Source organism: Elaeis guineensis, chromosome 6 (genome assembly GCF_000442705.2).
Source record: "Elaeis guineensis isolate ETL-2024a chromosome 6, EG11, whole genome shotgun sequence".
In the NCBI taxonomy this organism is placed as follows: domain Eukaryota; kingdom Viridiplantae; phylum Streptophyta; class Magnoliopsida; order Arecales; family Arecaceae; genus Elaeis; species Elaeis guineensis.
In genome coordinates, this window is record NC_025998.2 from 20,722,894 (window position 1) to 20,738,525 (window position 15,632).

General features: G+C 38.2%; 1 non-coding gene and 1 pseudogene across 1 annotated transcript in view; one reads left to right on the forward strand and one right to left on the reverse strand.

Moving 5' to 3' along the window:
• Positions 1 to 5,912, reverse strand: part of LOC105047005 (uncharacterized) — a 30,283-nt gene extending 24,371 nt beyond the window's left edge. The window contains exon 1 of the transcript XR_012142080.1: positions 5,580 to 5,912. This is a non-coding gene — a transcript (uncharacterized protein). The remainder of the gene's footprint in view (positions 1 to 5,579) is intronic.
• LOC140858527 (uncharacterized) lies at positions 1,042 to 5,568 on the forward strand (annotated as a pseudogene).
• Positions 5,913 to 15,632: the final 9,720 nt, after the last annotated feature.

Genomic DNA, 15,632 nt, shown 5'->3' on the forward strand with positions numbered 1-15,632 from the left:
AGAGATCCATCAGTTGATGAAGAAGCACTTTGTTGATTTTAAAATAGCGAAGGAAAGAAATTTGAGAAAGAAGACAGAGGAGGACCGTCGAGTAGTAGAGCAACCTTCTTATCACTTTAGAGAGTCAAAGGAAGGATCTGATCCAGATGATGAGCAAGCACAAATCGATGATGTCATTTAGGTGAGTTTGGATGATCAATGGTAGCTAGAGGAGTTGGCTAGGCATAGAGCTCGATTTGGGTCATCAATTTATGAGGGCGGATCAAGCTCAGGAAGCACTATAGCAGAGTCTGAGTCACAGTTTAGAAGGACATCCTTAGTTAGAGAGCCCACCAGTAGAGGCACCAGCCGTCTTGCATCCATGTTGGAAGCATTTGGTAGTAAAAACAAGTTCTCTAGGGAGATTCCAACAAGAGCCACTATTCATGATTTGGATCCACATGCCTTTTCTAACAGAGATTCCAAGCAACAGAGGATTGATACTATATTGAGAAAAGATAAGAAGAAGGATATGTGACGAGCTATTAGATCTTGATTTCACTTCAGTCACATCCCAGCGAATGCAGCAGACCATCCATATTATCGCTCTACCATTTCATCTATATAGGCTGTCGGTTCAGGTGTTGATCCTCCAAGACTAAGAGATATCTATAATGAGCTTCTTAACAGCAATAAGGAGGATTTAGAGAAATGGATTGTCTCATTTCAAAGCAAGTGGCCTGTGTATAGATTGACCGTGATGTGTGATGGTTGGACTGATCCTACTAGACAAAGCATCATCAATTTTTTGACATATTGTGATGGAAGAACATTTTTGTACAAGTTTATTTATGTTTCAGCTGAAGTGCACGATACTAGCTACATCCTTGATTGATGGAGGAGGTGATTGATCAAGTAGGAGAGCGGAATGTCATGCAGATTATCACAGATAATGGACCACAGTATAAAATTGCAGGAGAGTTATTGATGGAGCAGTGACCACATATTTTCTGAATCCCGTGTGCTGCATATTGTATTGATCTGATGTTGATGGATATTAAAAAGATTCGTAGTGTACAGAAGACAGTAAAGTCAGCACAGAGAATCATCAGATTCATTTATAACCATACATGGGTTTTATCATTGATGCGGCAGTATGCTGGAGGCGATATATTGAGACTAGATGTCACATGATTTGCTACCAATTATATAGTACTCGATAGCCTGATTGACAAGAAAGTACAGCTGCGTTAGATGTTTGTCAGTGCTGAATGGCAAAAGAGCAGATATGCTAGGGCAGGCACAGAGGGGAGCAATATGGAGAGTCTAGTGATGAGACATTCTAGCAGCAGGCTGAGAGGATAGTGGCGGTTATCAAACCTCTATATGAAGTGCTTCAAGCTGTGGATGGTGAGCGATACCCTCAGATAGGCTTCGTATATTATATGATGGAGAGGACAAAGGAACAAATCAAGATGGCAGATCCAAAATATGCAGATGAGTATATCAAGATCATCACCATCAATGGGGCTATCAGATGGATAGGGGTTGTATTTAGCAGGTAAACAGCAAATCAAGAATTTTTTGAAAATTTATATAAATAACCTTAATCAATTATGACAATCTATGTGCCGCTTACTATCTGAATCCAAGATTTCAGTACTCCATACCTAGGATTGGCATGGATAAAGAGCTTTTATCCGTCCTACAAAATGTCATAAACAAGATGGAGCCCAATCCAGACATCGCGGCTATATGTCTTGAACAAGTAAGTTAAGTTCAGCGATATCTATTAAGTTAGCGATATCTTCAACAAATAAGACATTATAACAAATGATTTTTTTATAGAAGAAAATATTTAGGGAGGGCACAAAATCATTTGGAAGTAATGTAGCAGCCAAAAATAAATCAAAGATAAATCCAGGTATATATCAATAAGTTTATTTTTATATTCAATCTTCTTTTTGATTTTGCTGATTTTCAGTGATTTTGCAGCTGAATGGTGGGTGCATTTTGGTGGATCTACACGACATCTGAGAGATCTTGCTATCAAGATCCTCTTTCAGACGATTTCATCGAGTGAATGTGAGCGCAATTGATCGATCTTTGCCCTTATCTATAGCAAACAGAGAAATCGTCTAAAACAGATGCCTCAACGATCTTATGTATATGCACTACAATCAAAGGTTGAGGCTCAAATTCATTCAGGAGAAAGTTTAGCTGAAGTATTCGGATCCGACTTCTAGTGATTTTATTGATGAAGATGGAGATCCGATGATCGGATGGGTTATGAGTCAGTAGCAGGATTCAGAGCTTGATGAGCCATAATCGCCTCCACGACCAACCAGTTTTGTCGCTAGCGGATGGATGCCTCTCAGTGGGCAAGCAGCGACATTCCACACAGACTTCCAACCGATACGCCACAGCATCAACCCTCGCAGCCTAGGCAGCCAGAGCGAGACATGAACAAAAGAAAAGGAAAGGCAAGTGCAGCTCTAGTAGAGATTGAGCATTCGGTTCACTCAGATTCAGATACCAGACAAAGCAGTGATGATAGTTCTTCAACTGATCATAGATTTGATGATTATGGAGGGACTGGAGAATAGGAGATGCAGCTAGTTGGTGGTCTTCGATTCATTGGTGAGTCTTAATTTACGCACGCCACGCAGCATAGGAACCACGGTACATGTGTTGGTAGAGCCCATGATGATACGATTTCATACAGATGATGGGCTCCGCAAGATCGTTCAGAATATGATGCAGCTGCAGATGATCTTGCACGTGGAGTAGAATCCATAGATCTATTAGGTTCATCTTCGTATTCTGGATCCTCCTATCCGCAGCCACAGCCACCCTATGATCTTTACGGATATGGATATGAATATGGTGCATCGGAGACATCTTCTAGTGGCGACTATCCTATGCAGTCTAAAGCATTTTACAGATTGAAATTTGTTGCTGGTATATTTGGATGAACCCCTTCACAATCATGCTATCAGTCCGAGGATACCACTCAGAGCCAGGACCTCAGTGAGAGTTCGAGGGTAAGTTCTGATCCAGCATGCCTACCTTATGAAATGAGTGTAGAGGATTATAATGCTATATGGCTAGAGGTGTGGACTGATATTCCTCTTAAATATATAAATGATCCTGCTATTTACGGACATCGACAGTCGACCAGATTCTGATGATCGGTATGTATTTAGTATTCTTAGATTTTTTAATTGATTTAAGCATTTTAAGATCCAATGATATCTAATCTATGTATTGATTATTTAGGATGCTAAATAATATTATATCACACTTAAATTCGTATCACATGCAATTAACGCTGTATCGAAGTGATACGAATATTAGTTAATATCACTAAATAATAATTTGAACTTCAAAACATTCAATAATCACTAAAAATTTCATTGAATACCTCTTTCTCAAAAAAAAAAATGACGTGCCAGTTTGGCTGGCAAGCTTGGTCGGCACGATTGGCCGTACCGTATGTTGGTATAGTTCGGTACTAGTATCATATTGTACCGGCCGGCGACCAGCATGGCCATCGGTATCGATACCAAAAACCTTGGTTAGGAGTTCTGGTAAGAGTAAGTTTGTCCATGTTTAGAAGAGTTTAGCATCATTTCCTTTTAAAAGAGTCCTTATAGGGCAAGGAAAGGAGTCAGCACAGGTTTTGTAAAGGGCTATGTAAGCTTCTAGGAAGAAGAGAGATTATGGTGATTTATTTGTGCTAGAATGGTGATCAAATTTCTCCCCTACTGCTTCTATTCTTCTTCCCACTTCTCTTTCCACCCTTTACAACTCTATTTCCAGTATGTTTTATGCTAATCACTGATGTTAAACAGAAGATATACGACCGAAAATCGGATCATAACCAGATATGTTGTTTCATAGAAATAATCAAAACACAGGTACCAGTCTGTGTGCAGAGGTTCAGATTTAAAACTAATCCATTGCCATGAAATCTCGCATGATCCTTAGTTCCACTTGGGGATTATATCAGGTTTTTTTGGTTGAGTCAGGATTGGACTACATCTGTCCCACCCAAGGTCAAGAATGGCCGCACTTCAGTCCATTATAGTATATTTTCCGGCTATGGCACCCAGCCCAACCCAGTCAGTGACCAACTTTCCTTGGAACACCTTTTAACTTGCATCATTCAGAGGTATGAGATCTGGTAGTTATGCCAGATTCTTTTTCCATCAATAATCAGAGCAAACTTTTGTTTAGACCATAGTCATAAAGCATATCATATAAAAAAAGTTTACTATTTCAATAAAGAATAGGGATTAGAAATCTTTTGTGTTTGTAGACTTTGCACCATTGATTGAAATATCAATGCACCCCAGCCTTACCACACTATAACAGTAAAGTATCGGTAGCAGTACACCTGGAGGTACAAGTGTGTACTGGCACATCATATGACATCTTGTTTCTGCCATGCTGGCACCAGCAGGTTTACCATGTATTAGTATGACAACAACATGCATACCATGTGTTTGTACTTTAAACCTTGCTTTGCATAATGAAGCACAACTATATCTGACAACCATAATGAACACGTGAGATCATTATTGTGACATTTATGAAAATATTTTCATGATATCACGTGCATCTTTCTCAAACTCATCCTCATCGTATTTGTAATATAAGTGTTGAATAAATTTTGAGGATTCTTCACACTTCAAGATACAACACAGATCAAAAATCACATTTTGTAAAATAGAAAGCATGTGGGATGAAAAGAGATGGCACAAGGCTTACAAACAACTTGATCAAACGTGGGATCGCTTGGAAAAGGGAAATGCAGCTATTTGCCGCAAATTTGGCATTTGGGCCCTGATATATCTGCAACATTGTTGTCTCATAGCCCCATTGCCAGGTTGTGAAGGAACAGGTTGGCCTAGTTTGATCCCCACATGTCCATCTCAAGGGCAACTGTATGTTGTTGTTCGGACACAACAAATGAATCTTTTGTATCTTACAAACATTTTAGGATATAATCGCGAGTGCTTTTGGAAAGCAATCAGCTAACAGTACCGCTATTTCCTTTCTCCGTTTTCTTTTCTCTAGAGATTGAGAGATACGAGCCTTGCACTTTTTTTAATCTTTTTGCTTATTTATATACCTGTCATTACTTGGTGCAATAGTAAAAGGCTTGAGCTGACAAGTGCAATGGCTCATGTCCAAATCCTGGGACAGCCACTTTGTGCAAAAAAGATGCCAAATGTAGGACTGTCCTCAGATCGCCCCTCCCAGGACCCCGAATCACGGGGACCATAACTGAAATGTGACTTGATGTTAGCAGAAGAGAATACCAACACAAATGAAGTCCTTAAACAGCAGAATACATGGAAAACAATGATTCTTGGTGGCTTAAGGATGTATATCTTTGATGCATATCTTTTGATGGCCGCCGTAATTCTCTAATCCCATGGATCCTAGAGGTATGATTTATCGCTTTGAGGTCGTCTTTCATCGTCGGAATTTTTTACATATAATTCATCAAGAAAAACCTCGCTAACATCATCACACTCCAAGAAACCAAATCTTTGTTCGACGATTAACGGGTGAGGGGGGAGGCGGCGTACCTTTCGATCTGAGAGTAGAGCTGAATCCCGGTGGTCGAGTCGTCGTCGTCAGGAGGTCTCTTTCTGATGGGGTCATCGGCGTGGCAGGCAACCCCCTCCTCGTCGTCAGGGTTGGGAGCCGGAATAAAGGGTCGCGGCCGCCGACGAGGCGCCCCGACGGACTACAGCGTCGGCGGCCCAGATACGAAGCTGCCAGCTGCGAAGCCAGGATCGAACTTGCGGCCATCTCCCACCGCCAACGAACCACCGGGCAGGCAGGCAGCCAGGCCCTCCGCCGAATCAAATGGATGTTTTCCTACTCGGTTCTCTGCACTTATGTTCTCGATTTTGGTTTTGGGTCCGCTGACAAGAGGAACCCGAATTAATCTGCAATCCGTGCTGGTCTGGGGTGCTCCTGGACAAAAATAAAAGCAGCCATTTAATTAATCCGTACGATTTTTTAAAATAAGTACAGTAATATCTTTCAAATTTAGATGAGAAATGCTTTGATGTCAAAACTTTAATTTTCCAATTATTTGTTGAAATAACTTTTTTTTTCTTTCATTTTAATGCGGCCTAGGTGTCCATGTCTGCTAGGAATATTGTCATGTTTCTTTTCCTCTACCATGAGTTTCTTTTGCCCTTTATCATGTCGCTTGACAAAAAAAAATAGAAATTACATTTTTAAGATTTACTTGATGGTGCTGTTTTTTTTTGGTAAGAAGCTGTGGACTTTATTAACTGAATCAGAAATAGTTACAAAATATAGAAGGGCCTAAAGTAGAAACCTAGAACAGATCAAAAGTAAAGTATAAATACAATATAGCTACAGAGAAAAAAGTATATAAATACAGAAGATGAACCCAAAAGTATAACCCATATATTTGTGTTGTATACCAAAAAGAGCTGTGATGAGGAAGCTAAATCCTCTTAGCAAAAAGTGTGCATAGTAATATAGTGAAAGACCAATCAATAACCTCTGTAGACTGTAGTTTTGAGGAAAACATGAAGTAACACCCCTCAAAGAACCTATATAAGTTTGAAAAATATAGCAAATATGAGTATATATACTGAAGAACTGTATTATATGGTTATTGTGAATGAAAGTGCCAGTACGAAGTCCACAACAGCTACAGTTATGGAAGGATGAACTTTGAAATCTCTGAGCACCAACAGTATGTGGCTTTTTTGATGTTGAAGGACATCATAGCAAGTTAATAAGAACATCCAGTGATGGCAGAAACCATGTGACCCGAGCATGATAACAGAAATTAATGTAGACACTCCAACAGTAGCAGGATCCATATTCCATCTTTTTGAACAAATCCATGATGCACCCCATGACCATTGTTTATAAGCTATAGCCACCACAAGATAAACATAAAAGAATCCAACAAGAGAACTCCTATTCCACCTGGTAATTAGATAAACACCAACTAAAAAGTAGGTTATAGTCATATGGTCTAAACATCCAAAATCATTGACATATCCTACTTATGAACAAATAATCATTGAAGGCATCAAAACAAGTTGATCGGGTCATTATCATGTACCAATCCATTATAATATCAAATAATAGGTGCTAGAAATTGAGGAACCATCTTGCTCAAATAATTAGAATATAAGTAAGTTCCTAAATATGATAGTGAAAGACATCATAGCAAGTTGATAAAATCATCCAATGGGTGCAAAAAAGATGTAGCCATAACATGATAACAGAAATTAATGTATCCCCTCCACAACCAATAGGCTTCATATACCAACCTTTTGAACAGACCCATAATATACCCTATGTACATTTTTGATGATACATAGGCACTGTTATGGACAAGAGCTCGGCCCGTCACGTGAGGTATTATCTGCTCTGGCCCATGGGCCTCACGGTTTTGCCCTTTAAAAGGCACCTTATGTGGGAAGGATTTTTTTCTTCTTATAAGTGCGAGTCTCCCTTGACTCACAACCGATGTGGGACTATGGGTGTCCTCCACATTATTAGAACCACAACAGAGCCCTCCGTCACGTGAGGTGTTGTCTGTTTTGGCCCATGGGCCTCATGATTTTGTCCTTTAAAAGACACCTCATATGAGAAGAATTTTTTCTTCTTATAAGCACGAGTCTCCTTTGACACACAACTGATGTGGAACTATTGATGCCCTTTACATTATTAGAACCACAACAGGCACCATAAGATATGCATAAAGAAACAAACACGAGAACCCATTCCAGGTGGTAATCAGATGGATACTGATCAAAAGTAGGTCATGGTCAAATGGTCAGGCATCTAAAACCATTAATATATCTTACTTTTAAGTAAGAAAATATTGATGGCATCAAAGAGAATTGATCGAGTCATCATCATGTACCATATCCTATCTATAAACATGGAATATAAAAGAAAATCACACCAGTATTAGGTATATGTATATGAAGCACCAATATGATACCAAAACCTACTAACATTTGTGTGCCAATCATGGATAGCCTGAATGAACAGCCATGTAGTGGACAGAAGCAAAAAATAAGGATACACTCTACAATAGTTAATAAGGCAGTATGAAAATGAATAGAGTTGAATTAAATTCTTCATTAAGGAATAATATATGTATCCAATCCCACTCTATCAGACTGTAAAATAGCATTGAGCTAGAAAGGTATAAGACCATCCAAAAAGAGACTATAGTCCCCATTCAATGTCCTTTTTGCCACATAATCAGCTACTTTATTACCTTCCTCGTAAACGTGGAAAACCTTCCAATTTGGATTATTTGTTAGCCATTGACAAATGTCAGCTAATAAGGGGTATTGATGAGAAGTACGAGAGCTTAAAATTTCAACCATTGAATAACAGTAGTTGAATCTCCTTCTAAATATACTAGATATCCAGAAAACTCCACAAGAGCAATATATAGACCAAGCCAAGCAGCAACAATTTCTGTGCAAGGCATAGTGAGTTTGTGTAATAGTTTTCCTTATACACGTAAAATATTGCCAGAAGAGTCCCTTATTACAACACCCACTAAAACCTTAGATTGGGTCTTGCAACATCAAAATTAATCTTGATAGTTCCAATGAAGAGTGTAGCCAAGATACTAAGCATGAGGAGGTAATGTATGTGTGGGAAGGTTACCCCAGTGCCACGAAAGAACCATGGAAGAGTCTGAATTAACAAACAAAGTAATGTTTATCAAACCCTTGTGCACAAGTTGGTAAGAAGATGACCTAGCTTACTAAAAGATTTACTCATTCCGAGCTAACCAAATTTGATAAGCAAGGCTAATAGATATCACTCTCCTTTTGGAATTTACCTGGCCATTAGAAACAAAGTCAACTAATGCTGGCAAATCCTTGGGAAGAACCTCTGCCTGATAGCATGCTGAAGCATCCCCCAACATTGTGCAGTAAAAAACAAGACATAATAATATGCTGAGTATCTTCTTTAACAACCTCACACAAACCACAGTAGATTTGGGCAAGTGGTAAAATTCTCCTTCGATGACGCACATACTTACAAGATAAGCAATTCCAATATAAACGCCACCAAAAAAATTTGACTCTTTGGGCATAGTAAGCTTCCATATCCAAAAAAAATTATTAGATAGGCTATCTCCTACGAAGAATGAAGAAGCGAATAAATATTAGAAAGGAGACTTGAACTATCCATATTGCCCTAACAAAGCTAATCAGCCCAGTTACCTCTTGACAGGAGAATACTTTAATTTGAGTCATCATTTCAATCGAAAATAAAGAAGCTAAAATAGTTGTATCCCACTGCCTATTTGAAGCAATAAGGCTCTACACCATCATCTAAGGAGTTGTATTATCAACATTAATAAAAGTAAGCTATTTGAAAATAGGAATCGTAGATAATCAAGATTATGAAACATATTAATAGCTTCTCCAGTGCCTATTGACCATATAAAATATGGCTGAACCAGCTCCAACCTTATATATTTTAGATCAAATTGCAGAACAATGTCGAGGTTTATTGATAATCATCCTAAGTACCCTCAAATGGTATTTGACAGAAATTACTTTGCCCATAAAGATTATGAATGAATAACAACATGAATGGCCAGCTTACAAGAAGATGTATAACGCTGAGCCTCCAAGGTAATTAATCCAAGTCTACCTTGTTCTTTTACCATATAAACCATTGGCCAAGTAATAGGATGAAATACCCTACGATCAGAAGAATGTCTCCATAGAAAAACTTAAAATTTTCTCTAACTTGGCAATAATCGAGGACAGTATCAGAATTGAAGATAAAGAGTAAATAGAATCGAAAATAACACATATTGTAAAAGGGTTATTTACCAGTTAGTGATAGAGCCTTCACTTTCAAGTTGCACACCAGGAGCAAACTTTCTCCCTTAAGGCATTGAGATCAGAAGGGTGGAAAGTCTTCTCAAAAATAGGCAACCTAAGTATTTCCAAACACTAGCCTTCTCTTATATATGAAATAGATTACGAATTTCGTGTTTGACTCCATGAGGGGTGCTCAGACTAAACATGATTTGGTATTTTTGCACATTGATAGCTTATCCATAGAGTGAGCAATAGGCATCTATGGTGACAAAAAAAAATGCTATCCTTACAGTAGCCTTACTAACAAGCAAGCAATCATCAGCAAAAAATAAATAAAAAATTGATAGTTCTGTACATCTTAGCTGATAGGCCCTGAGTAGATAATACTAAATTACAACATGAAGAAATCGAGAGAAATCTCTGAGCATAAAATAAATATATATAGTGATAGCGGATAGCTTTGATGGAGACCCTTTGTAGGTAAGAACCAAAGATAGCATGCTATTCATGAGAAGAGCAAACGAAGATCAATAATATATCATTAAATCCAATAGATAAACTTAAGATGAAATTAAATTATTGAAGCAATGAAAATGGCAAATGCGAAGGCATCCGATCATAGGCCTTCTCCATATCTAATTTAAGCAACATTAGACTCTTTGAAGGTGGAGCCCTTTGGAGAGAATGTATAATCTCCTGACTAACCAGAATTTAGTCACTGATAGACCAACCCACACAAAAGCACCTTGTTCAGAGAGATTAACTGAGGCAAAATAGGTTGTAGCTGATGAACAAGAATTTTAGCAATGAGCTTATAAATGGTATTACAAAAGCTTATGGGCCTAAAGTCATTAACAGCTTTTGGGTTGCTTATCTTAGGAATGAGGATAATATAAGTACGCTTACAATCCTCGGCAAAGTAGCAATGTCAAAAAAAAGGTGAACAGCTTGAACTGCATCCTCTTTAATAATAGACCAGAAATGTCTAAAGAATAATGACTGAAACCCATCTAGTCCTGGAGCTTTATCAGAGATCATACTTTGGAGAGCATCTGTCACCTTTTGTTCAGTGACTTGTCGGATAAGGCTAGCATTATACTGATCAATGATTATAGATGAGATAATAGGCAAAACTATAGATTGGTTAGTAGTCTACACCAACCATCTTTGTTGAAAACATTAATCAAGGAGTACTTGTCGGATTTGCTTCGGGTTATCATTATCATTAGGATCCATTCGAAGAGCACAATTACTGAATTTAGTTTTGCCTGTGTCGTAAAATCATGAAGCGATGAAAAAATTTGGTATTTGTATCTTTCTCCTTAATCCAAGCAATTCTCAATTTTTACCTCCAAAATATTTCTTGATGATGAAGATTTTGATGATAATTCCTCAAAAAAAAGTAATTGTTGATGTTGGTCAGCATCAAGACCCCTTATTGTGCCTCAATAATCTATAACTGGTAGAGGCAGTCATTCAACATGGCTCCTTTTTGAAACAGATTTTCAATAGTTCTTTTCCATTTTCTCAACTCTCTCCTAGTGTTAGAGAGTAAATTAACTAATTTAACATCCGAAGACTGTTGTCCGGAAAAAAACTCAAGCCTCTTAACAACCTCCTGAACACTAAACATGTAAGCTAAATTTCTCAAATCTGAAAGAAACCAGACCTTGAGAAGCATTATGAATAATGGATAAGAGGATCAGAGATCAGATCCATACTTATTAAGTGATGGATGATAGATTCAGATAATATATCCATCCACTTATCATTGACAAAAGCTCTATCTAGTCTCTTCCAAACCTGTGCACAATCTTATCGATTATTACATCAGGTATAATTTGATCCTTAAAATCCTAGGTTTAATAAACTAGAATGGCGCAAAAAAGTTCTGAACTCTCTAACACCTTTGTCCAGCTTAAATAGTCTACCACCAATTTTATCATCAACCATCAAGATACAATTAAAGTCTCCCATACAAACATTGGCAGCTCCAAGGATATTGCTGAATTTACTACTCTCACAAGCGTCTATGCTCATACATACAAGTATTTGTATAAATAGCAGTCACAACTAAGTTAAACCAACTATTGAAGTAAAAAGCCCCAAAACAACTTACTGATCATGGTGCATGAAAGTCATGGTGCCTCCCCCTTCAATCAGGCTACTATAATGCCTCTAGATAGATCCATTGAAGAACCATATAAATATCCCATTTCTTCCCATAATCTTTCAAACACGGGTCATGGCATTGGTAGATAACCTTGATTTACGAAAGCACAACATAAACGCATTGTATCGTCGAACAAGATTTTTTGTGTAATTGACAAAGGAGGGTTTGGCCGCTCCTTTCAATTTCATGAAAGAATCTTCATTACTTCAACATGATAATTTATTTGCTTCATCTATACTCGGAGCCATGCTACAGTAGATGATATAGGTCGAATACAAACCTTCAAATCCTATGTAGGATCAAAGAAAGACTTGGACCCATGTCACATAACTGAGATAAGAGTTAGTACTTATACCTGCCTGAGAGTGATGATGCCCTTGTCCCCTTCAAGTAGTTGAATGCCCAATGAGGATCCTTGTGAATGTACCATAGGTCCACAACCACTTTTATCTATTTTGAGCAACAACAATGGTTGAGTCCTGAGACATCTCCAATATTATATCCTGCTGCTCGAAAATGATTACCTTTTGTTGTGGAGGAGAATTAGAACTAGGTGAAGAAGCACTCTTTTGTACTATTATGGGAGACCTCTTTTATTTTTCTTTAGTTTGTGGTGTTATAGGATGCACTATTCTTCCCTTGGTGCCATAATTATTTTTATATTTTGATGCTCTGATGCTGCCTTACCTGAATCATTCTCTAAGAATCTAAATCAAGAGCTTGATCTATTCCCTGTAGGATCTATTGAGCTCTGTCCATGCAAAGGAGATGTTTTGTTGGTAGCTTTCTTGGTAAAGTCACTTATCTATTGTTCATCTTGAGACACAACAGACTTAGAAGGTTTATAATTTGATTGAGCATTCAACATCTGAATTGTTGCCACTGGATTCATGGGCATAAATCAATTTCACCTTAACTATAGTTGCTTCAGCACAAGCACACAAGGGTGTTAGAGTAATAAGTTTACCACATGAATAACATATCTCTGTAATTCCTCATAGGTGAATTGCTGGCACAGTAGATTTTCATCTAGCCGAACTTTTGTACCATGGCATATAATTTAGTGATATCAATAATCACCAAAATCCTAGCAAACCCCATTCAGGCCAAAGTAGCCATCCAGTCATCAATATAGAGTGGAGTTCCGCCACCGATACTAATTTTAGGATTTTCTCAATCTCCCATAGTTTCAATGGAAGATCAGGTAGGCAAACCCAAAACGAGCAGATCGACAGAATCCTTACTAGGTCAAAATTTGGTCTCTAGCTCTCAAGAGCTAGGATTTGTCTAGTAAGAACCAAGGTCCCATATCAAAAACCTTGTTCTTTACAATTTCAGAAGAAAACTAAACAATAGTAGCCCATCAAAGAGTGATAAAACCTGAAAATGCCCTTCATGTTTACTTAGCTCTCATCTTCTTGACACACAATGAAATGGGAGGCCTCTACCCAAGAATTTACCTATCAGTGCATTCTTCTATCTCTTGGTTGACTGTTGAAGTTTCTTTATGGAGAAGACCACCACTTGGTTGATTTTAGCTTCCAAAGGTTCAATCTTTACTTCTGTGCTTTAGAAAGCTCCCATTTGAACCTACGAGCACCCTGTATAACTTGAGCTTAAGTGTGGGTAGAACCAAAACCCTTCAAACCACCACACTGTGAGGGACTCGTAGGTGGGGAAAAGGATGCTCCTTTGGATCCTAGATCTGGCTTTTGGAGGACCTCCGGTGAAGAACCCTCATCGGCGATGGCGATCTTGGTCAGCAATAGCCCCTTTCTACGTGAGGTGCTTTTTAAAGAACAAAACCATGAGGCCCATGGGCTAGAGCAGGTAATACCTCATGTACCGAGCCATGAGCCTTGCCACAAAGTAACATATCAGGTAAGGGACCACCCTGTAACTGTGGGGCTCCTCCCATCCGTACACTAGTTTGTGATAAAAATAAGGATCATTCTTTCTATGTGAGATATTTTTTCAAGGATAAAATTGTGAGACCCATGAACCAGAACGACAATACCTCATGTACGTGCCATGATCCTTGGCCACAACACTACAAATATCTTTTTTAAAAATATTAAAAAGAAATAAGTTGTTACGGCAATCCATATGAAGAGAAGGGCTGTAGTCAATGTAAATCGAGCATGAAATTACCTGTGATTGGCTTAGGATTTTAAATAGTTACTTTTTATCAAAAAAAAAAAGTTGCTTGTGGTTGGCTTAAGCTTGAGCCAAGCTCAACGCAATATCATTCAAATTGGCTTGCCTAGGTTGCGAGACTAGCTTTTATCAAGCCAAATTGTGTTTCTTTTTATGTTTTTTTTTGAAGTTGAACATATTTCAACTAGGCTCATTTATGATCCACACCTCAACTCATTTTTAACCAAGCTGAGCTTAAATGAGCTGCCATTGAGCCAACCTTGAGTTGCTTATATGCAACTCAAATCATTCACAACCCCATTCAGGTGCCCACACTAATCTAGTACTATGAATTGGTACTATCTATGGTTCTACAGTATCAATCACCATTCACAACCACTCCATCGGTAGGATGTTGGCTCCGTAGTCAACACTAGTGCTAAAAAAGAAGAGAGCTTAGAGAGGGAAGGAGGAGGATCGTGATAGATTCTAAAGGATGCTTGGATTGCGATCGGAATCGAAATGAATTAAAATGGAAATCAAAATGCTCAAATCCCATGAAGCATTTGGTTCATGACTGAAATCGGAAATAGAATGAAAATTTGAATCCATAAAGGAGAGTGGAAATTGAATTTTAGATAGATTGAGCCATTCCTATTCATCCTGGAATCAGAATCAAAATAAGACTCCCTCTAAGTAAGTGACTGATATAGGAGTCACTTTTTTAACTTCCATTTTAGACCTCTATTCTCCCAACCAAGCACCTCGTGCTTACTGCACCCCCCCCCCCCCCAACATGATTTTCCTTCCCCACTACATCCAAATCTTAGGTCACTAATCCCACTTTAACTTAACACGAGGTTACATTCTTAGGTCATTAATCCCACTTTAACATGAGGTTGCCATTCTTGGATCAGGCATAACCAGTCCAGGTCATAAGTTGACCCAACTATCCATTTGGATTGGGTTGGGTTTGGATATAGAGACTCGAATTGTATGACTAAATAAATCTATTTAATAATCAACTAGATTCAAGACACAAATAGATCGATCCAACCTTCCATTCATTAAATGGGTTGGATTGGTTTTGGATTTAGAGATCCGACTCGGATGATTCAAATAAATCTATTTAATAGTCAGGATAAGTTAGCATGATCATGACTCAACCCTGAGAGTCTCAACACCAACCAAATTTATTATTCATCGATATTAATATTCATAAAAAAATTATAGGATGCCAGCCTACCAGATTGGTAAAGTCCCTTTTGGTGGTTATGCAACAGACTAGGATTCACATCCCACCTTCCTAAATGCCATTATCAATGGATTAACATTATAGTCGTGAATTATTACATGGAGCAACATGTTAAGAAGCTGTGAAACCAATGGATCAACATCATCTGATAAGTTAATTATGATGATGCATTGTGCATTTTCCAATGCCTATAAACCTCCTATCA